The sequence below is a fragment of the Gallus gallus genome, chromosome 3, assembly GCF_016699485.2.
Source record: "Gallus gallus isolate bGalGal1 chromosome 3, bGalGal1.mat.broiler.GRCg7b, whole genome shotgun sequence".
NCBI lineage: Eukaryota > Metazoa > Chordata > Aves > Galliformes > Phasianidae > Gallus > Gallus gallus.
The window spans coordinates 19,193,676-19,216,318 of record NC_052534.1 but is presented as its reverse complement, the minus strand read 5'-3'; the positions used below and the strand labels follow the sequence as shown (position 1 = coordinate 19,216,318).

General features: G+C 38.1%; 1 long non-coding RNA gene across 3 annotated transcripts; it reads left to right on the top strand.

The window, feature by feature from the left end:
- Nucleotides 1–6,405: 6,405 nt before the first annotated feature.
- On the top strand, nucleotides 6,406–22,177 carry LOC107052948. 3 transcript variants are annotated; one of them, XR_005858124.1, is made up of 7 exons: nucleotides 6,406–7,197; nucleotides 10,443–10,485; nucleotides 15,659–15,814; nucleotides 16,754–16,895; nucleotides 17,335–17,565; nucleotides 18,601–18,680; nucleotides 20,722–22,177. It is a non-coding gene; the product is annotated as an uncharacterized LOC107052948 (long non-coding RNA). The 3 variants fall into 3 exon arrangements; XR_005858122.1 differs by having other exon boundaries at nucleotides 18,601–22,177; XR_005858123.1 differs by lacking the exon at nucleotides 10,443–10,485 and having other exon boundaries at nucleotides 18,601–22,177.
- The last annotated feature ends 466 nt before the right edge of the window (nucleotides 22,178–22,643 follow it).

Below are 22,643 nucleotides of genomic sequence, written 5' to 3'. Positions count from 1 at the left end.
TTTTTAATAGAAGTCATCTTAAGGAGTGTTGATTAACAATCCTGTAGCTGATTGACTACTATACCCTTAAGAATGCAACTAGGCCATTTGAAATTTTATATATATGGGTCATGCAGCTTCAATTATCAATGTCACTGGTGATAAACATCTATAGATTTTGTCTTTAAAAAACAGACTGGCTTTCCCGGCTGAGAAACAGTTCCTAAACTAGATGTGGTAGTCTGTGAAGTTTAACATGCAGCCATGTACCACCACTGGAAAGGACATCTTTCACAGTCCTGCTTCTTTGTAACATCATTGGCACTGAAAGGTAATGACAAGTGCTGTGAAATAGCCATATAAACAGCAATATTCTGCCTCAGCCAGTGCATTCCATAGACCTTACTGGTCCATTCTGTTTTCAGCAGAAATCCCTGCTGACTTTCATGAGGATTTAGCTTAATAAAAATGGCTGGAATTATATGGTCCCTTGCCAATAATGAGTATTCTTCATTTTCAGAGTATGTAGTAGAAAGAAATATAAAAAATCATTGTAGATGTTAATTGTAGGTTCCAATTGTTTATTAATTGCAATAATCTCCTGCACATACCCTTTTTATTGAATGTTATTGTTCACTGTTATCAAGGTTTCAAGGAAGCAATTTTACATATAGGATGAGACACTATACAGGGTGTATCACACTCTGCAGGTGTTAAATTTACTGTGAGCAGCAGAGGCCACTTGAATCTGAAAAATTCCTTGATTGATTTTCATGAAAAATTTCCATGGAGAATAAGTTTTATCTAAGCTGTGGTTGGGCTATTCTTGAAGAATTTCCGATTTGTGGGCTGCATACTATGCAAGTTTACAACAGGGAGTTGCGGCATGAAGCCATACAGCAATACTATTTTGAGTATATGGAAACAAATTCTTACCTTGACCTTGAATAATGTTCAAGTAGATGGGATAAAGAAGTTCCCTATTTTTGTAGATTTAAAGGTGTTGACATTTTGGGATCAGGATCCAAATAATTACCCTTCTAAAAGAGGGGTTAGAAATAACTTTTTAGTGAAGAAATGTATGTACAGTGATGTAAACATTTATGAATAAGATTATGATATCTTTCCACTTCAAATAAAGAAATGAGCTGGAAATAGCTGGAAAAGTTAAGTTATGAGTCTGTCTTTCAATCTTCAATATTTCTGAACTATAAGAACCACTCATGACTATTAGGAAGCTACAACTGATGCTGCACTCAAGCCATAATTCATCCAGGAGTTAACCACATTAATAGCTTGTATAGTTCTGGGACTTACTCTTCACTAACTAACAGAAAAATTAGATCTACTATCACAGGATTACTGTCAGAAGAAGGAAATTAAATCTGAAGAAAAGCTAAAAGAATGAACATAAGAAACACATCAAAAAAGAGAACCCCAGCTGACTGAAATTGTTTTTTTCATTATGGGAAACTTCATTCATCCATATTTGTCTTTTACAAAGGATTATAAATTGAGGACTACAAGTCCATAAAATTTATATTTTGTCATCTGGTTTGACTGGTGGAATTATGTTATTGAGAAGGATTCTAAGATCACATTAGCCAGAAAAGAGTAATGCACTACACCCACTGAAGAACAATACATGTTCTTATCTACCAAGGCAGGCAATCAATTCTCTAGTGCATATATCAATACAGGCTAGAAGTCCACTATTGGCAGATGATGTGGATGAAGTCCTGATACAGGCTTTACCAGCAATGATTACCACAGCTGAATTCACTGTAGGTTAAACAAACAACAAACAAACAGAAAAACAATCCAACATAGAAAATAAACCCACAACTGATTAATCCTTTATCACTGTGATTTCCATAACATGATAATGTGAGTTCCTTTAAAATGTACAAGTGTGTATAGTGCATAACTCAATTTTGAACTGTAAACTAACAAAATATTTTATTTTAAAATAGTGAATACAGTGAAATGTCTTTTAAAGTTAGGGAAGTGAATTCAAGAAAAATTCTAAAACTCATCAGAACCAAAACAACATCAAAATTCAGGTAAGGCTCCTAAATTACTTGTCACTTTCATGAACTTCAGGACAAAAAAAAAGAAATCAAGAGAGATGGAGAGATGTTTTAGTTCTGCTTCTACAACACCATAAATAAAAAGGCAGGTACATGAATACTTTAATAGGACTTCTAGTTAAGAGCCAACCTAGGAAATATCAGGTGTCTTATCAGTCTAGATATGGGGACATACCTCTGTTCTCCAAGGAGGGGAAAAAAGAATCATTATGACAGGTGATTTAACTGAAATTTTGAGTAGAGGTTGATAAATTTGGTAATATCCAGGGTAAAGTCTGTTATATCTCCCTGGGAGACAGGCCCAAAATCTCAACCTCCCTGCAGCCTGTGGTGATCTACCCTGACTCCTCAAAGCAAAGATCTTAATCAAGGGCCCCAGTGATGCACTGCTGACTTCTAGGTCTCCCTATAATTTGGCCACTGTAAGTCACTGAGTTTTCCAGGAGCAGCTTAGATACTGGTACAGTATAAACCACAAGACTGAAGTTACTTTGGACTAGCCCAACCTTTGTTTTGAACTTCACCTTCACCTTGAGCCACTTACTCTGTTTATGCATTTATGAGCTTATTGAAGGTTCCTCTTTGATTTTAGGGTATAAATCAAGACCCATATATACTCTCCTCACCTAGAGGCTATTCAAGAACTTATATTCAGAACTGATTCACTGGGTTGTAAAAGATCTGACATGCTTTGGGTTTAATCACAGTTCTCAGTGTTGCAAACCATAACTATTAGCATTTAGCTTCACAGCTTCAGCAAGCGTGAGCCTCAGAGTAGGATCCAAACAGCTAGTCCATTGAATGGAGAACTATCAGTCTTGCTAAGGATGAAATGATACAGGTACAGGTACTTTCTTACCATTTCATAGTCATCTCTCAACAGAAGATCTTACTGCCTCTGAAGTTTGTTCTGGGCTGGAACAGCCTCTACCTTCTTCACAAGCTGTTGAGCTGCTCCAAACAACAAGAAGTATCCATTTGAGATGTGAGGTAACATTCATATTCTTTTATAGAATCATAGAATTGAGTTGGAATAGACCTTTGAAGGTCATTTGGTCCAACTCTCCTGCAATAGGCAGGGAAATCCACAGCTACATCAGATTGCTCAGAGCCTGATCCATCCTGACCTTAGATGTCTCAAGGTCAGACTGTCTTCTGTCCTGGGAAGAAAGATAAAGGGAGAAAGTCTTCACACCACCTTGTACTGTATTCTCTATTTTATGTGTTATTTAGTTCAAGTTAGACACTTCCATACTGCAGTGACAAGGAATAAAGACGATGTGAGTGCCCACCTCACTGGAGTTGTATCGATACTTTCCTGCTGTTAGATTCAAGTAAATGAGTTCCATAAAAAGAACATTTTCATTGTCTCTCTCTTTTTTCCACTCTTTCTTTTTATGTAGCTGTTGAATCTGGACTAAGATAACAATAACAATTATATGAGCAGACTGCTAAGATTTCAATTATGCTGACATTAAATTCTTGGCTTTACATAGCCTCTTGGTCTGTAGAAATATTTTCTTGTTGCAGGGGAATTGCTAGGTCACAGCCTGAGCCAATGGTCAAGCATCAGGTGAGAAGGCGTGGCTAGCCCAGGAAGCTCAGGTGCGTGCAATACATCTGCATAACTAGAAGGGATGGAGCCTGGATCCACCCCCTCCTCACCCTCATTAGCAGCTAGTAGCCAAGGGAGTAGTATCTTTCTGCATAGCAATTGCACTCCTCTTGAGCTGCCAATGGTTACTGGAAGGGGTAAGTAACTTTTCCTTTTTTACCTGCTATTGCTCTGTAGGGCTTGTAACCCATTAGAATGCACTGTCATTGCCTTCTTTTGCCATATAATTGCTATAAGCATAATCATAGGGTTCAGGCGAAACTTAAATGTCTGGGATCCATAAAGGAGAACAGATTCCTGGCACATAGGAGAGCATTGGTTTTGAAACTGTGGCACCTGTAACATTGAGGAGCCCTTAAGACTGAAGCAGCAATAAAGCATCCACTGCTTGGAGGCTGTGAGTCTGAATGTAGGTGCTGACATTGAATCCAGGACCATTTTTGGCCTGGAGTGAAAATGAGAGCAGAGCACCACGTGTCATATTTTCCTCCAGCCCTGAGTCTTACCCTTGTTGATGAGAAGGTCAGGCAGGTTCAGCAACAGACGTTCCTTCATAGGCATGGTCAACCTGTCTATATGGGAAAATGTCTGAAGTTAATTTAGTCAAACCAAAGGAAACACACATCTCAGAATTTTCTCTGTTCAGCTTTAGCCTCTCTTTCCTTAAGATTGGCTGGTAGCAAAAACAAAGCAGGGTATGCAGCACAAGTGTTCATCCAGTCTTGTTTATCCATGTAATGAAACTGTAGGGTCAATAAGTATACAGATTGAAGGCTAGAGAAATTATTGCGTTAAAAAGGAATAATCAGGGATGAATGGAAAGCTTACCCATGTCCTGGGCTCACCAAAAAGATTCCAAGATGAGCAGTCTCCAGAGAGAGATCCTTCCTCAGTGGAAGTCAGCCCTTAAATGGGGTCTTTCAAATGGGTCCTCGTATATTGCTTCTCTTATGCCAAGTTCACAAATGTAATTCTGAAGGTCCTCCATGGTGGACCACAATCCTGTGTTTAATGGTGTATCTGATTTTTTTGGCCATACCACACGGCATGCTACCATTAGCCAATCGATTACAGAATGATTTTCATTAGTATATTGGACACCTGCATATAATCTTTGCCTAAGGGCAGGGTGCACCATCATGGTGGCCAATTTAGATATTTCTAGCCCATTGACCATGACTCTTTCTGCCCCTGAATCCCATAGTATTACTAACCAGGTTGGGACACTTTCGTTTGGCTTTTGCCAGAATCGTTGTACTATGTCCATTAATTCTGTTGGTGTGTATGGCCTGGTTGTTACATGTAAATGTGTTTGGGCATGGGGCCATTGATCGGGGGGTACCCCCTGCCTGTCTATTTTGTACTTTCTTTGTTTTTTGAGTTATGATAGGATGGAGTTCTAGGGAATCTGTCATAAGTAGAACCTCTAAATCTGATTTAGAATTTTAATTTCCTTGCTAACCCAGGTCCGTTGTTTCAAAAATTGTTGCTTTCTGCAAGAATGATGTTAGCCACCTGTGTTAGGCCTCTGCACTCATTGACCAATAGCCTGATCAGGGCCAAATGACTGCAGATGCACACCAATATGATGAGCAGCAAAATGGCGTTTATTCACTACTAAACACAGTTTATATACATTTTTACCTACATAACTGTGCTGTCATGTCCCACCCTGATTGGTTCACACCAGATAACATTGTGCCTTATTTGGCCATTTCCACATTCTTTTCTCATCTTTCTTCTTCTCCTGTTTTCTCTGCATCAAGGTCAGCACAATAGCACTGTCTCTCTATGCTTAGGGAGAGGCCTGTCCCGTACATCCCGTGCCCCCGCAAGGCGCCTACTACAACATCTCCCACTCCCTAAGCTAAATACTACTTACACACACGCCTAACCCATACATCGCAAAGCAGCGCGAAACGCCTAATCCTAAATATATTTCGGCACACCATTCCTACTACTTTTCTTCTACAATTCTTAAGCAAACATCAGAGCAACAGGGAATCCTTTCCCGTGCTCGGCCAAGCCTGGTGCCTACTACAACAAAAAATCTGTTCATTATCTATTGAAATATTACGGATCTGGCCTATTGGAAGATGCAAGGTTGTTTTTTTCCCCTGTTAATATACTAAGTTCCTGTTCTAATTTCTCAATACAGTCTTTCACTAGCTGATTTTCATTTTCTAAAGTATCAGCTCTTATTTCAGTTTAGTTTAAGGCATTCAGCAGTGGCCATGCCACTGTAGAGGCAGCTAACTGCCACTCTTTTGTAATTAATATATCTTCATCTAAACCTTGAAAATATTCCACCATGCAGAATGGGGAAATATTCCCCATAACTCACAGAGGACCCCATTTTTCAATGATTGGAAGATCCCAGAAATCCTGGAATCTGCCCAGGAACCATTTTATCTAGGAGGGTAGTGTTCTCCCCCTGACCCGTTTATAAGGGTAAGACATTATGGTTTTAGTATATATATTTGGCCTGCCTGGCTTACCAAGTGTAGGGTCAGTAAGCATACAGATTGAAGGCTAGAGAAATTATCGTGTTAGAAAGGAATAATTAGGGATGAATGGAAAGGTTATGCATGTCCTGGGCTCACCAAAGACTCCAGAAGGAGCAATCTCCAGAGAGACATCCTTCCTCAGTGGAAGTCAGCCCTTAAATGGGGTCTAAGAGAAGTGGAGCCTGGCTCCACCCCTTCTGATTATACAGGTGGAGTTGCCTTCACCTGTGCCCCCATGGCTGACTCTGTGCTTGCCTCAGGTGGTCAGTCAGAGGTTCAGGCTGTGATTCAACAGTTCCCATACAGAAACTATTTTCAAAATAATACTTCAGGTGAAAGCTAAGAGATTCTCTTCTGCAGAAAGTTGCTGCTTTCTTCCAGAAGCAGCATTTCAGCTGAGCTTCTTGCTTCACCTGGAAATACTTGAAAGGAAAAATTATCCTTATACAGTTTGGCTCTGACCCTGAAAAATATTAACGTGACAACCATAACTTCCTGTATGTGCAACAATAGGGACTAACAACACCTGTGATCTAGCTGTTTCCACACAAAGGTGTAACAGCCTGCCTGGCTCTGCAAATTTGCAGAATTACTGGCACGACTACCAGAGGGACGGGTCACCTACTGAAGTCTACTTTGCTATTTCTATGTATGTGTTTTTTAGTCCCTCCATAAGGTATGTTTGTGTTTCTGCAGAGCATATGACTTTACTGCACTAGTAAAAGCAAATGGAGGAAGGAGAGCTCTGTGTTCCCTTGCAGCTGTGTTTCCCAAAGCTCTGCAGCCTGCTGTTGAGAAAGCCAGCTTGGTTGCTGTTGCCTGTTTATAAAACTCTCTGACTTGGCCCTCATCTCTCCTATCATGACTGTATCAAACGTCCCTTTGGTGGCCTGCTATCTGCTGAGTGATGCTCGCATCCCACAGTTCCTGCCTAAGGCACTGACACCCACTGTCATAACAGAAACAGTGGTCAGCCTGGCGAGTACGTGGAGATTTCTGAATTTGGGTGAGTACAAGCATGGGGATCTTTGTGAGCCTGGGTGTTTGTACACAGTGTGAGGATGACGGCTGAGGCACAGTGGGAGGAGATTGTTCAGATCTCGCAGGTAGTTAATACAAGAGACTAGAATTAAAATGAAGCATTAACAGAAATATGTGTCTTATCTTTCTCCTCTGAGAGACTGCTTAAGAATGAATCTAAATGGAAGGTTTGTACAGCACACCAGATCCTAATACATAATATAAATTCTCGCATTTCTTTTTGGGGATGGAAATTTAAGGAAAAAAATTCCACCCAATAATGAATCAGAAATAACCAGCCTCAAGACATAAAATATGAATGAGCTCAGAGGGTGACTCTCAGGACAAATTTTTGCAGAAGGCTTATTCTTCATGATTTTTAAGGGATTTACAGGGATCCCACAGCTTGCCACAGGAGAAATGAGGTCTTTCTCAAGCTTTACATTGTTTTGACACCATTTTCATAATACTTGCTTATGCTTTAAAGGGGGGAAAATGTACAGCAAGGTGGAACGGTTATCGACCAGATTGATCATGGGAACAAATCTGCCGGTGGTAACCTTGTTTAATGATATGTTGCTGGGCTCAGCACCTTGCTGAGGCTGTGATTCTTCACCGGCTGGGCCCGCATGATGGATCACGGTAGGAGGCTGATGGTGCAATCACTCACTGGCAGCCACTGACACCTGCACCAGCCTGACACCCGTCCCCTCTGGATGTATCAGCTGGCCTGCTCAGCCTACTGGGAGACACAACTGTTCCACCCAATGGCGAACAAAAGCTCTTCATCTGCCTCATGACTTCCTATGGAACTCCCGTTCTCCTTTTCTTTGCGTATTATTTCTTTGCATCCACTGGGCTGAGACACGACTGATTTAGGGTCAACAAAATGAAGCAGTCACTAAACCTAGCAAAAAAGAGAAAAAATAGAGGAAAAAGAAAAAAGAGAAAATAGAAAAAATAGAAAAAAAAGATATATGAAAATAGCATTTTCTTACTGAAAATCTCTTAACTGTACCATTAGACAGATAGACAGAAAATTGCTGTCTAAATATGGTGGAGCCCATATTCTCTGTGCACCACAATTTTAAAAAGAAACCCTTTTATTCCTCTTCATATCAGATATTGAACATCATTATTTTCCAGTAAAAACTGGTAACAGAGAAATGAGCAACTATTCTTCTGCAAAGAGCTCCTTTCTTATGCTTGTCAAGGCAGGTTTGAAAGCTAACGTATGCAACGTTATTTCAGATTCTTTGTTTTAGTATCTTAAATACATACCTAAATCTGCTCTTTCTAAAAGCATTTACTTATGGATATACTTATGGATATACGTGTACTATTGCCAGCCAGTATCTACACTTACTTCATTCAGGTTGGGATTTTTAATGTGTCATTTCTATGGTACAAATAGTAAATGATATACAGCCACGTAAATGGTCAGTTTAAAAAAAAAAAAAGCCTATGAAATAATTATTTCAATTGATTTCCCCCCCCCTCCCCCCACTAGTCCTTTCCCTTACAGGGTTGATGAACTTTTTTGAGGAAAAATCCCAACAACTTTATTAGTATGGCAGGTCATTATAATGATAAAAATGTAATTATCTAGCCAAGGAGGCTGTAGTACATATTTTCCTAAACTCTAATTTCATATAAAGGTCTCTTCATTACTTCAGAGCACAGATCTGTGCTGCTGCTTAGAAAAAGAATTGGATCACCAGCCCAGCTACCATGTTTCTTAATTGCAGATGGGCCAGTTCTATAAATTACACATATCTGTCTTTGCAAGTCACTGTAAATTCAAATATATATCTCCTCATTCTAGAAGGAGCTGCATGGCTGTTCTGTAATCAGATCGGCTGTGGTTGTGCAAACCACAGGCCTGAGAAGAGCTGGGATGGGAACTGCCATTCCTCCTTTTTTGATACAGGTAGAAGGACCATGTTGCAGAGGCAGATTTGCTCAGCCTCCCTTTGTTATTTGATGCAGACAGGCAGTAATTTGGCTCCTGCAGCCTTGGGAGCTGCATGCCATGCAGGCTGCCCAAGTCATCCCTGCTATCACAAATAGCCCTTCATGAGTGATGGTTACAGCATTAGCTCCTGAGCTTCCTAAGGATCTGGACACAGCACCCTTGTACAACGTGGTAGTCATTAAACATAACTTTAAAGATGGTTGGACTGTCTTGATTCATTTTCCTGAATCAAAATCCCTCATGCATGGGGCAGGGGTGGAGGATATGGAAGGTAAGGTTGTGTAGTTGTGTGACTACCAAAATGCATGCAGGAGAATGTTAGTCATCCCTTTCTTAGCTAACAGCTCTAAATAAAAAAAATACTAGTCAATATTTTAACATGACTCCCTTAACAATTGTTAATAATCTTTGGAAAAAAATATCAAAAGTACTGCATTCCAGTTGTCAAAATAATTGCTGTGCTACTTACACATATACCTACATGCAGATGCACATAGAGAAAGGTAACTGACTACCATCAACCTGATAACCATACTCCCAGCTCCTTCTCCTCCCTTTGGGATAGCAATCGCAGTATGCAGCTGCTAAGACAATGAAAATGCTTTTCCAGCTGCAGCATCTGGCTCTTTGGCAGACTAATTTAGTAGTTGTGTTGGCAGCTTTGGTTTTGCCTCTGGGTCTATCATATGTTTATAAAGGCAATGGACTGTCAACCTATGCTTATGTGTGTCTGTTTGTCTGTGTTTCTTGTCTTTGTTTATAGCTGCTTTTTGCCTCCATTTGCTCACAGAAAATAGCCATAAAGCACAGGAAAAAAAATATCGAACAACCTCCTAATTAGTCGTCTAAGTGATTGTCTTCTACCTCTGCATTCAACTCTTTCTTCAACTTTAGCCATCCTCCTTTTAATAAACTCCCATTTCATTTGTGTGAAAGATAACACATTAGACAAATTCTCTGTTCTACCAGAAAAGTTCATCTTTATATGTGTGTATACAAATAATTTCTTTGTGACTAAGACTTTTAATGCAGTGATAGTATAATAAATGGAAGGGGACATTTTTCACGTTACAATAATAAATGAGATGTTAAAGGAATATCCTGATACATGAGCATTTTATAACTACTGCTTGTTGCTTTGTGGCAGCTGTAAAGCAGGGCTCACTGAATTAGCTATGATGTACTACTCTGGGGTGATGTTAATTAGGCTACAGCGATAAGTATTTTTTTTAAGAAGCTGCTTCACATTTTTACAGGTTTAGGTATCACACACTTGCAAAGGCATGATTTCAACCACAGGTAAGTATCCTTTCTGAAAAAAAATGTTTAACAAGAACATATTTTAAAATGCTGCAAGATAGGTGAGGGGCAGGGAAAGAAATGGTGCTTTCAATTATCTTTCTATCTGGACTGTATATTTAAAAAACAACTTAGGGACTCACTTATATATACATTTGTGTCTGTTTGCAAATACCTATCCTGATATATGGTCAGTTTGTTACTTTCCTTCCTCCCTGAAGGACTTCTGATATAACGTAATAGATACTCCTTTCTTAAAAAAAAAAAAAAAAGAAAAGAAAAGAAAAAAAATCTAATGAAGAAAACAACGATCTTTCCAAGCTTATAAAAGCAAGAATGTGGGTAGATAATTGGTGGTTTGGCATGGTTGCTGAAACTCCTTGCAAATTATTTAGGTGCACAAACTATAGCACAGGGTAGATAGGCTGAAATGTGTGTTGATTTATTTAACTTGCATTTTTTGTTATCAGTAGTATAAAACAAAACCAGAAAAATAAACTATTTAAAAGAACAATTTGTAGTAGAAAGTGATTATCACCATTTCTTTTGTTGATGTAAAATACACAGCATCTTTGCTTTCACATTTTGAGGCATTTTTTGCCCACAGAAATGAAATGGGGGAGGGAAGACTTCACAGGATGACAAATTAGGATTCGTCAATTAGTTGCTCCTTGCAGCAAATAATTATTGTAAATCTAGATCACAAAATCTAGATCTTAATATCACATTTTAAAATGTCATTACATATTGCTGTAATTCTTTAATACTTCAAAACAAAACAAGGCTATGCTTTCCCCTAGGACCACTTGCAATCATATTTTTACGTTCATTTTTATTAAGTTTGTAAACATTGGTAGAAATCTTTGTGGATCACATAAAATTCCCAGTGAAAGAAATTTTCCATTTTAAAACTGGAGACCTTTTATGCAAATTATTTTGCCTTTGGCCATTTCAGAAAGAAATGAAGGAACTGGAGGATATCGTAAGTTTTACATAACACGGGTGAGATTGTTGTCATCTTTGATCTTACATCAGTTAGTCAGGATCTCGAATGATCATAGGCAAAGAAACCTAAACTATTCTCCCCAGCTGAACAAAAATATGTCAAAGATTCTAACTGCATAAATTATTACATTATGTCCTAGAGCAATAGTAGTTCCTTCAGGTAGACTTTCTAGTCATCTGTTATATACTCGGATTAGAATTTTATTAAGTTTGAGTTTTACAGGAAGAAATCTACTTTGTTTATTTTGCGCTGTTTTTCTCACCAGTAACACTGGCATCAAACGCATCTTAAAAGGGCAGCACTGAACCAAAAATGCACTCCTTATGTCAGGTAACTGGTGAATAAATTCATCAGAAGACAAAGGAAAGTATTCAAGTATATTGTCCAGTGAATAAGTTCTGAATTAAAACTAATGATTAAAAAAAAAAAAAAAAAAAAAAAGCTTGATATAATAAAAGCAGTTTTTCTGCATTGTTGTTATTGATGAAAGTAGACTCTGGACTTCTTTTCTTATCATTATCATGTAAAGCTAGAATCTACATTTAACTTATAGGGAATATGACCTTTACATTAGCTGCAAAAAAAAAAAAAAAAAAGTATGATTTCTGAACAGTCCTGAACCACCAATCCCAATAAAGTTTCCCTTTTCCCTACAGGTAGCATGAAATGGAGCCAGGATGACAGGGCCCCATCTGAGCCATGCCCAGCTCCCCCAGTCTGCACAAACCCACTCTATCAATCACGGCAGGATAATGCATAGTGGCTGCACCTGTGACAAGGGATGATTGAGTGCTGAGCACGGGCCCTGCTTCGCCTGTCGCTTTGTGCATTTGTATTTCTCCAGGGCCACTTTGAGAATTTGGAGAACTTGTGGGAAAAAGGAAGTCTCTTGCATTTTAAAAAATGTCTTAATTTGATTTGTTTACCAAACGGTAATGCAATACGCAGACCTGGAAATGAATGGCAGGATAGCAACAGCCCCACTTCTATCAAGGCAATGTAACTAGACAAGATGTAATTTTATTAAGGGGTAAGCAATTTAATCTGGGTACAGTAAGTAAAGACTGCAAGTTTTAGCCATCCATTTCTTCTCACTTACAGCCAACACTAAGTGTCAGAATTTCACTTCATCATAACAGCAAGACACAAAAAGCTTGCACTAAGTGCACTTGAGGTTCATACAGCCATAAAACACTGAAAATGAAAAGATGGAATATTGTGTAACTTTCTTCAAAGGTCTCCTTTACACTGATAATTTTAAGAGTCATTGCCTCAATTTTTTTAGGGCAAAAAAGATTTAAGCAGTGAGTCTTTTAAGTAAAAGATGATGATAATCTCTTTAAAAATTTGTGTAAGCAAGAAGTGTTGTCTTTTCTAAAGCAAATACCTTCTGAATTAATCTGTAAAGAATGCTGTGTATTTTCCTTTATAATATATACACAACAGTTAACTGTATGCATCAGTTGTATAAACCAGTGTTTTTTATGGAATTGAATCATACACTGTAGTTACTTATAAAGCTGTGGAGAAGTGTTTTTTAACATACTTATGAGAAAATAAATAGGAGTCATTGTAGCTACACTCATGCAAATTGCAAATGAAAAATCATAGCCTCCAAAATAACAGGGATGTTTAAATCCTCTGAATATGGACAAAGATGAAATCCATTTTCTTTTTGTGACAGGTTTTTTTTTTTTTAATGTCTCAATACGTACAGGATGAAAAACTATATGAAGAAGGGGGTACTGGGGTAATACTATCTTTTTTTCTCTTAATATGTCTTTGACAGCTGAGATAACATGCTCAAACAAATCCTTCTTATGATAAGTTTGTTGAAAAGAAAAAACATGTTTGATTCTAAGTCCTGTGGCCAGTTTTAGCAGCCAGTTGCATGATCCAGTGTTCATCTGAAAGCCACAGTGATGCCTTTTTGTTGCTGTTAAGTTTGGGTTTTGTTCAGGTATGCGTGGGTATGTGTCGCTCGTACTTGATGAACAGCTTCTCTTTCCAAAGAGTAGCCAGCAGGTGCAAGCACAGTCATTTTAGTTTTCACAGCCTGGGATGCACAACACCCTGCTACCCAAGGACAAAGCACACGGAGAAAAGCCTGACAGGTGAACAGGGCTGGGAATCGCAGTGAGCTCAATGCCACAGCCCCACAGCCCCCAGTGCTGCTTCCCTGACTCCCTCCCTCTGTCCAGAGTCACCCCACATCCCCTGGGGGCCATCCTTGGTGGCCAAGGAGCATGGAGGTGACACTTCTCCTCCAGCTGTGAGACCTCCACAGCCAGTGCTCTGAAAAACATCATTAAGTTTTGAAAAAGCACCACTGCTTCTTTCCTATTCCCTCAGCATCACCCCTTCCTCCGCTTGGAAGCTGTAAAGGGAAAAGCATCCCTCGCTGCTGGTTAGAGACCCCCACCAAAACCTGGGGAGAGGAGAAGGGAAAAAAATAAAACAGAAACAAATGCCGGGCTTCCCAAGTAGCCCTTCCTAGATGGGAGGAAGAGAGAGCAGGAGAGAGAGGCAAACATCTGGGGATTGGACCATATGCTAAAGCTTTGTCTTGTCCTTCAAAGTTAGGTTGCCCTTGAAGTGATTTGTCAGGCGGCCTAACTGTGACAGGGAGAATATGGAGCAGGGGAGAGAGCGATGGGGGAGGCGGGGGGAGAGGGGAAGAAAGAGGGAGCAGCATCTCCCTGCGTCAGACAGTGGTTTGGTGGGGAGGGAAAAGAGGAGAAAGAAGGGAAAACAAGGGAGGGGGAAGGAGGGGAGAGGCAGTGTCAGGCAAGGCAAAGCGGGGAGGAGAGTGCAGAGCAAAGACGGAAAGGAACGGCTGAGGCGCTGCTGCAGCAACCACGCTCGCTGCTGCTGCTGCCGCCTCTTTCTTCTTCCCCTCTTCCCTTTTGCCCGCCAAGCGCTGAACTGATTAGAGTGTAATTAAGGCCATAAAACCCTCGGCTTATCCACCTGTTTATTCACTAAAGTCGTGGGCTCATCAGGCAAATTAGCTGCTTCCAGGCTGCACGTTGGGCCTAGAGCTGGCCTGATTAATGAAGTTTATTGGGAGCTGTTAAAAGCATTAACTGAAGGAAATCTCGGCAATTCGTCATATTTAAGGGATGGAAATTAAATCTCCCTATGCAAATGAGGGGAGACTCCAAAGTGGCTGCTTTTGGAGGTGACAAGGCGGGGACAAGCCGCAGCCTCCCACTGCACCTCAGTTGAGTTTGCCTGGTCTCAGCAAGGGGGGTGAACCAAGACAGTTATGAAAGAGGCTTTAGTTCTGAGGGCCTCAAATGCAAGAGCCAGGCCAAAAGGAGTCCCCACAGCCCTTTTACTCTTGTGCTCAGTGTTTCCCCAGATACCCAAGGCACTGTCTATACACCTCATCCCACCGGGGCTTGTAGGACAGCATCCAATCCAGCTGGCTCTGTCCCCCTTAATTGAATAAGCTCTCTTTTTGTTACTGCTTTAAGCATTTTGTTTAAAGTTGTGTTACATGGCTTCAATACAAGTACAGACATTCACATAAAATTTAAAATATAAAAGATTTTTAAGAAACAATCACAGTAAATTTTGAAACTGCAGTGAATTGATGCTCTAGCTGACAAGCACGTAAGAAATAAGTGCTTGAAACAGCAGGGAATCATATCCAGAGCTGAATATTCACCAGTTTTAAAAGTGTTTTCTTCTGCCACGTCAATCTGATTTTATTTCTGAAGTGAATAGCATTTCCATACTCGAAGTTTCATGAGCCACAGCATTTTTGTATTAACAATTTATAATAAAAGAGAAATTACAAAGGGTCACAACAAGGAATGAATGTCCTGAGAAAGAGATAATGAGAAGAAGAGAAGGTCAAAGAAAACAACGTGCCCTCATTATTCTTATTTAGTGTTCAGTTCACAACCTTATTAGGTTTCCAATTTATTTATTTTTAATTTTTTCATTAGAAAAGAAAAAAACACTGTCTGGAATCTCACATAAAAGATATTTTTACCCAAGTAGTCATGAACGTGAAGGGGAGGGAGGAGGGAGAAGAGAGAGTTCATATTTTATGTAATTCTTATTCTATATGCTTCTCTGTCTAATTATAACAAAGCTAATTATTTGTTACAATTATTGGATTAACAATTGGCTAATCAGTTTTATTCTCCTTTGTAGAGCATCTCCAACACAGTGAAATGCAAGGTGAGAACACAGACTGGATTTTCAACAGAAAATTTTCATTAGGTGCAGATTTGCTCAGCTGCTTTGTGATTTACCACCAGCACAGCATATCCTCAGACCCTACCATGCAGCATCTTTAAACCTACAGCAGTAAGTTGCAAACTTTTCCGACATGGAGACTATTTGCCAGCAGCAAAGAGACTTTCTCCTTCCACTTCCAATCCCCTTTGTAAAATGTTTCACTTATCAAACCGCTGTGTGGAGCAGGAGGAAGGATGAGGCTGCTGCGAACAATAGTTAAAGAAGCACTGGCCGCTACGATTGTAACACACACATTTTGAATGTGGTTCAGGCACAAAATAAAATATTTTTTAAAGGTGTATGAAATGCTTAAACAAAACATACAACTTAGCTGCTTGTAAAAAAAGTAAAGTAAAATAATATGCATATATAAAAGCTAAACACAACTTTCCTGCAGCATGTGTATCTGTACCCGTTTATAAAGGCAGGTGGTGGGGTATTTATCACACTGCACACAATGCTCCTGCACAACTTTTCTACTGATATTTCTAGGGAAAGCAAAGCAAAAGCCTTCAGCAAGAAAGCAGTGGATTATTATTATTTCTAACTGCAGTTTTGCAAACCATTTCCTAGAGAAATAAATGACAGCATTATTTTCTTGTTACGGACTTTAATTGAAAAAATGAAAAGTAATTTTAGTCAGTGCATTTGCAGCTACTTTTCTTATTATTTATAATCTATTCTATCAGATACTTTATAAGCATTTGCTAAAAAACCTATATTAGCAGAAATTAGTTTTAATATTGGTCAACAGAAAAACTGTATTTCGGGCAAAATAAATACTTTGAAATTTTCACTGAATAAAGGACATATCTGCCTGAAACAGTGCTTATTCCAAATCTACAGATTTCTTTAGAAGATTAAATGAAATTCAATGACTTGTGGAACATGCTGTCAAAACACTTATTTTTCTTGATTACCAGCTCCTTCAATAAATTGATTTGTCCCATTACATGGGGTCTTTTAGTTCTGCCACTAATGAAATGCGCTACTTTTTCTCTGTTTCAGAAACAGAAGATTCTATTAAAGGGAAATACTAAGGTCAATCACCAAAAAAACGTGTAAATACCCAAAAGCTACATGTTTGAGATCATTTCTTTAAAAACAATATACGATTTTGTGGAGAATGCGCAGTTATGAAAGATTACAGGTGAAGAACAACACAGTGGGTTAGCACAGTCCCTGCACCCCCCAACAACAGTAATCCTTTTTATTATAGCCTCCTCCTCATGCATGATTGTAAGTTTGACAGGAACTTTTCCTCCACAAACTTCCTATGAAAGATCTGCTTCCAGTGGCCATGGACTTGTGTGAGTGTGGGTGTAAGTGCAAAAAGAAATTTTGTTCAGAGATGTAACTGTACGTAAAGTGAATTCCAACAAGTGACCTAGTTAAGAAATCTTGGGGATCACTTGGTCAGGCATAGAAAAAAAAAGATAGCTCTTTTGTCACACTCCCTGTATAGGTGTACAGAGCTAAAGCCATTAAAATTAAACGATACCTGAGTGTATGATTCAGGTGTACAAACAAGTAAAATTGAGTCTTTTTTTTTTTCTTTCTTTCTTTTTTTTACATGCCTTATTTGACAGTAGTGAAAACAAGGTGGATTTTATCACAGCAGAAAACCACACCATGGCATAGGCAGAAGTGAATTTAGCCCTTCAAGATCAAGTGTGATCTTTGGCCAAATTATTATATTTAACCTCACTGTGAAAAAGATGTCCTAAATTATGAAGACCCTGCTCTGCCCTTGAATAAGCACATCAGACACAGACCTCAGTGGGAGGAGTACCGGCTGCTTTTATGGTCAGGATTCAGTCGTAAGTGACCTCATACTTTTGCATGTGGTCAGCCACTTAGGAACATCAAGGTTGCAAAGGATGCTTCTTTGCTTTATTTTTTTTCCTCTTTCTATGATAGTTTACCAAGCCATCAGTGGTGCAGTTTTTGTGGCTTAATTAATTCTTTTATACTCCTCATTCTCCTTCCATCCCAATCGTATTTCAGTCTTTCTTCTTGCTAACATTTTCCAGCATATTTTTCATCTGTGTGTAGAACCACAATGTTAATGAACAACAATTATCTTTCTTACTTATATGAGAACTTTAATGAAGCTTCATTAAAATTAACATGGCACAGTATTACTGGCAGAGCTGTACAAAACCCTTTTTCATTTATAACCTTTTAATTTTTTTTTATTAAATAGAAATTTTAGCTCACTGTAGTTTGCTGGGCAATAATTAGTGATTTCACTGGTATCTCTTTCCTCAACAGCTTCACAAAGCTAGGACCTAAGGGGGAAAAGAAGGCTGTGTCCTTTAGAGGAATCTACTGTACCTTAGCACTTAGTTAATCCCCTAGTCAAACACACTCAGGAAAATGAAAGCTGCATGTCACATTGTCAGAGTGAGGAATCGGTTAAACACTTCTCATTTGATTCCCTGTTTCAGAAAAGACAACACATGGTGGAAGAATGCCGTCTGTATGGCTTTAGCTGGAGTAAATATAAATAGACATGTTCTTTTATGTGTAGCGATGTCACGGACAGCCCAAAATTGCAACTAGCTTTATTACAAAAGCTTGGCTTCTGTGGCGTTTTGTCTGAGATTATGATTAACTGTAGTAGCTATACCTTAAAACTCCATCTCGACTGCAGATTTTTAAAGGGGTTAAAAAACATTATTTGAACCAAGTACAAGAAAACAATGTTCATGCAGTTGCAGGTTTAAATTTCATTCACAAAATACAGTTCATGCTTTAAATACGTTTGCAGCTTAATAGTTGTACAATAATATATGTGATTTTAGTTTGACACACAAAGTGATTTCTTCTGTATCCTTCCTGTGTATTTTCAGGAGAGAATTAAGCCTTTCTGAAGCAAAACTAAATTGCAACAGCAAGTGTTGTACTGTCATTTTAATGACAGCAGAAGTCTGTAAGTATGGAATGAATCAATTATTGCAAGCACAGCCCCTGTGTAAATCACTGACGGCAAACCAACCCCAGGATTATAAAATGAATCTGTGACAAGTATTCAAGGTTTCAGCATATTCTCGGTAATGAGGATTAAGTACATACTATCTGTGAAAGAAAAGTTTTATTCACTTACTAAAGAATATGTGAGTAATCATTAAGTGAGGTCAGATTAACTGAGGTACTTTTTTAAAAAGGGCATCCAGTACAACATCTGCTGGAAAATCAATGATAAATATGTCAATTTTTTAGAAAAAGGGAAAGATTAAGAGTAAAGCAGTGTAATGGAATGACTTAATGCTCTGTTTTTAAAGAATGGAGAGGAATTATAATGACATCATAAACTATCATTATGAAACTTTTTGACATTTTCATGTCAAGAAAAAGACTATTCCCGAAGCAAGAACAAATAGTGATTTCTGCTGTCTATGGGTGATTCAGTCAAGTTCAAATAAATCCTGATTCTACACTGAGAAATCATGAAAAAACTTTTGCACTGTGCCGGCAAACATTGAATTTTCTTGTATTTAATATTTTTACATAAGGACAGGAATAGAATACAAAATTCTAATTATAGTTGAGCTGTGAAAATGGAAATGTTTTTAATTTGAATGTATGCCACTAACTTCTGGGGAAGCCTTTATGGTAAATATTTCATATCACTCTGCTCTCTTTACCATAACACAAGCAATATCTTATTGTCTTTTTTTTGTTCTGTTCAATTTCCACAAAATAATGTGAAATTGAGAAGCAGCGTTATTGTAATTGTAGACCAACATCATTTCATGATAGAAAAAGGCATTGTGTTCTATCATCATTTGTATTTTAATTATTAATGAACACCTTTGCTTTAACTGTCAGAATTTTTTATTAATGTCTTGTGATATTTGCATACTCTTTGCCTGTATTTCAGGGGAGAATGTAGAGCAAAATATGTATTTATTTCTAGTATATTAATAGGCTTTCACCTGGAAGGTTTTTCTTTTGAAGGCTTTAACAATTGATATCACACTGATCAAGAGGTGCTTTATTTACACTGGGATAAGGGGATAAAAAATAAATGCAATACTGCTACACTTCATCATTAGAAATCCCCCTAAATATCCAGATTCTGTAAAATAATAGAGTAACTTTAGTTGAAAAGAAAAAGAAATTTCAGTTGCTTGTAAGAAAATGATGTGCTTTTTCATATGAACTGCTTTATTTCTCTTGCTTTGTTTTTACTAAAACTGTGTTTCTTTTATTTGTGTTTGTGTATGTTTCTTCCTATTTATGCCGTGCATTTTTGGCCCAGTACAGATCACAGTTCAGTATTTTCATTCTGCCCTAAACAGTCAATTCCTACAAATTAATCCAATATGTCTAATTTTTGCAAAGTATTACCTGGTTTGTTAAAGGAAAATTTTCTACAATAGGATTGAGAATGTTAATAATTCTAATAGGAAAAACACTATTGTGTAATTTTGCAATAACCATATTTTAATTAAATCAAACATTAGTAAGTACATTTGTAAGCTGTGACATTTAAATAAAATATGCTTATACTAGAAAGGAAAACTATGAAATACTTACATCTTCCGTCAATGTAAAAATATGAGGATGAGCATTTTAGTTAGGAAAATATCTGCATATATATCTTCTGTAATTATTTTTATTTTTGTTTCTCTTAGATGCCAAATACAGTTGAACTACTGAATTCAAACATCTTGCTGCTTCTCTCTTATCAGGAGTTATCATATTCCCTTTGTATACTTCAGCAGAGCCTTTTTAAAATTCCCCTTTTCATTATTTTGAGGTTCAAATTGCTGGCTATAATTTACAAAAAGGAGGTTTCTCGGTAACTGCTTGCATATAGTTTACAAATTATTTTAAGGAGTTACAGTGCGTACTTAGAAAGAAGCATGAAGTGCTATATTTAAAGGGCTTACCAGTGTTTTGCAGAAAAGAAAACAGAAGAGATTCATGAAAATGCATAAGCATAAACATTTGTTTCCATTGTGCAGGCGGAATGGAGTTTTGCAGTAAAAGTGTGGCATCTGGTGGTCCAGAGAAGAAATGGCAGCCCACTCTGAGAAGGCCGAACCATCTCATCAGCTTGTAATAAACTAATTATTTCCAGTGTGCATGTATGGGAAGATTCTGGCTTCTGGATAACCCTGCAGTATTAATTGCTGCATCTTGTTTTGTGTCATTCCAGCAGAAGGCCTGTATTTCTTCCCAAAGAGAGAAATATTTTCATTTATTCAGAACTGTAATGAGTTTTCAACTTCAGATGATGACTCTTGTAACCACCAACAGCAGATGGGGAATACCATTCCCAAAAAGCAGTGCTGGGACATCTGAAAATGAATTAGGAGAATTTTAGGATAGCAAAACTCAAGTATAGTGTGCTAAGAAAGGGGAATTTCTTCTGTCCTGTGGTGAACCACATGAATATGTCTCCTCACAACTAAATTCGTGAGAAACCATTCCTTCTCAACTTGCTTGAAGAGCTGTGAGTTGTCAGAGGTCATGAAACTCCATGTGGAGAAGGAGCACAGAAGAAGGGACCTTCAGAAATCCCAAGTCCATTCCATGATTTAGATGCAATCGTTATATAATAGTTTTCAACAAGTGATAAAATTCCTCTTCTAAACAATGAAGTTGTTTGTTTGTTTGTATGTTTTTGTTCAAAAGACTGCTCCCAAGCAAAATTTCTTTACAGAATTATCTGCTAAGTTTCTGAGGTATCTTGAGGTTAAACAATAATCCACCTCTTACTCACATACCAAATATACACTTATATTTAATGATGATGACTATCTCTTTTAGTCTTCTGTCTCCAGATTGTCCATTCTCACGATCACCTTGTTAACGCCTCCCCAGACAAGTTTACTTTTCAGTTATCTTTTGTGAAAGGGGCTAGCCAAAATTTCATAGTATTCCACATGAGATCTATTCAGAGCTACCACTAATGGTATGAATTCCCTATCTTTGTGGAAAATACTTCACATTTTGTTGCCTTTTATTTTCCACGGCTGCAACTTGGACAAGTTTACAGAAGTGCTTAGCAAATGGTATCCCAGGTCACATCTTCATCTCAAAATGTTCAGAGAAGCTCTGTAATTATCTCCCTCCAAACTAGTGACTCCTCTTGAACACTACCTGGTATCACCACTCTTCATCAATTCCTTCACCTGTCTTACAGTTTCCCTACCAACATCATTCTTCTTTAGTCTATTATTATTTCCTGTCCATCAGACTGGATGCCTTATTGAAGTTTAGAAGGATCGTATCTCCAGAATTTCCTTTGTCTTGAAATAAAAGACAAGTAAAAGGTGGGTATATGTTATCCTTTGAATAGATTATGTGTTTTTATCTATTTGACATTTGCCCCTATTTTTTAGGAATTGTTATTTCCTTCAAAATTAGGTGTAATGGCTTCTACAAAAAGAAGTTAAAATAAAAGGTCCCCAAATGTATCGCTTTCATAGGTACATTCGTTATTTGAGTGACTGCTGCCTCCTGTAAGATAGATGTATTCAGTACCTGCTATCACAGTTTTTATCCTGGATACCAGATCTTGCACTCAAGCCCTCTTACCTGAGCACATTCAGGTCTTTTGCTTTATACTTTTCAGTATATAAATATTTCAAGTGTTTGCAAGGTGTAACAAAGCGTGACTTTTGACAATGCATTATCATTACACTTTTGGACTTAAAAGCCAGAGGTTATTTTGCTGATCTCTTTTCATTTCTTATACTTTGTATGATGTTTTTTTCTAGTGCTTTTTTGAGGTTATTATTTATCCATTTGGAAAGTTTCTTCCCCTAAGCTGCATAAAAGTTCTAGGTAGTGCTAGAAAGCTTGACATAATGACATGCCAGATCTCTTCCATGTCCAGGTCCGTGGATCTTCCCTGCAGTCCTGCTTTTTTTGTTGTTTG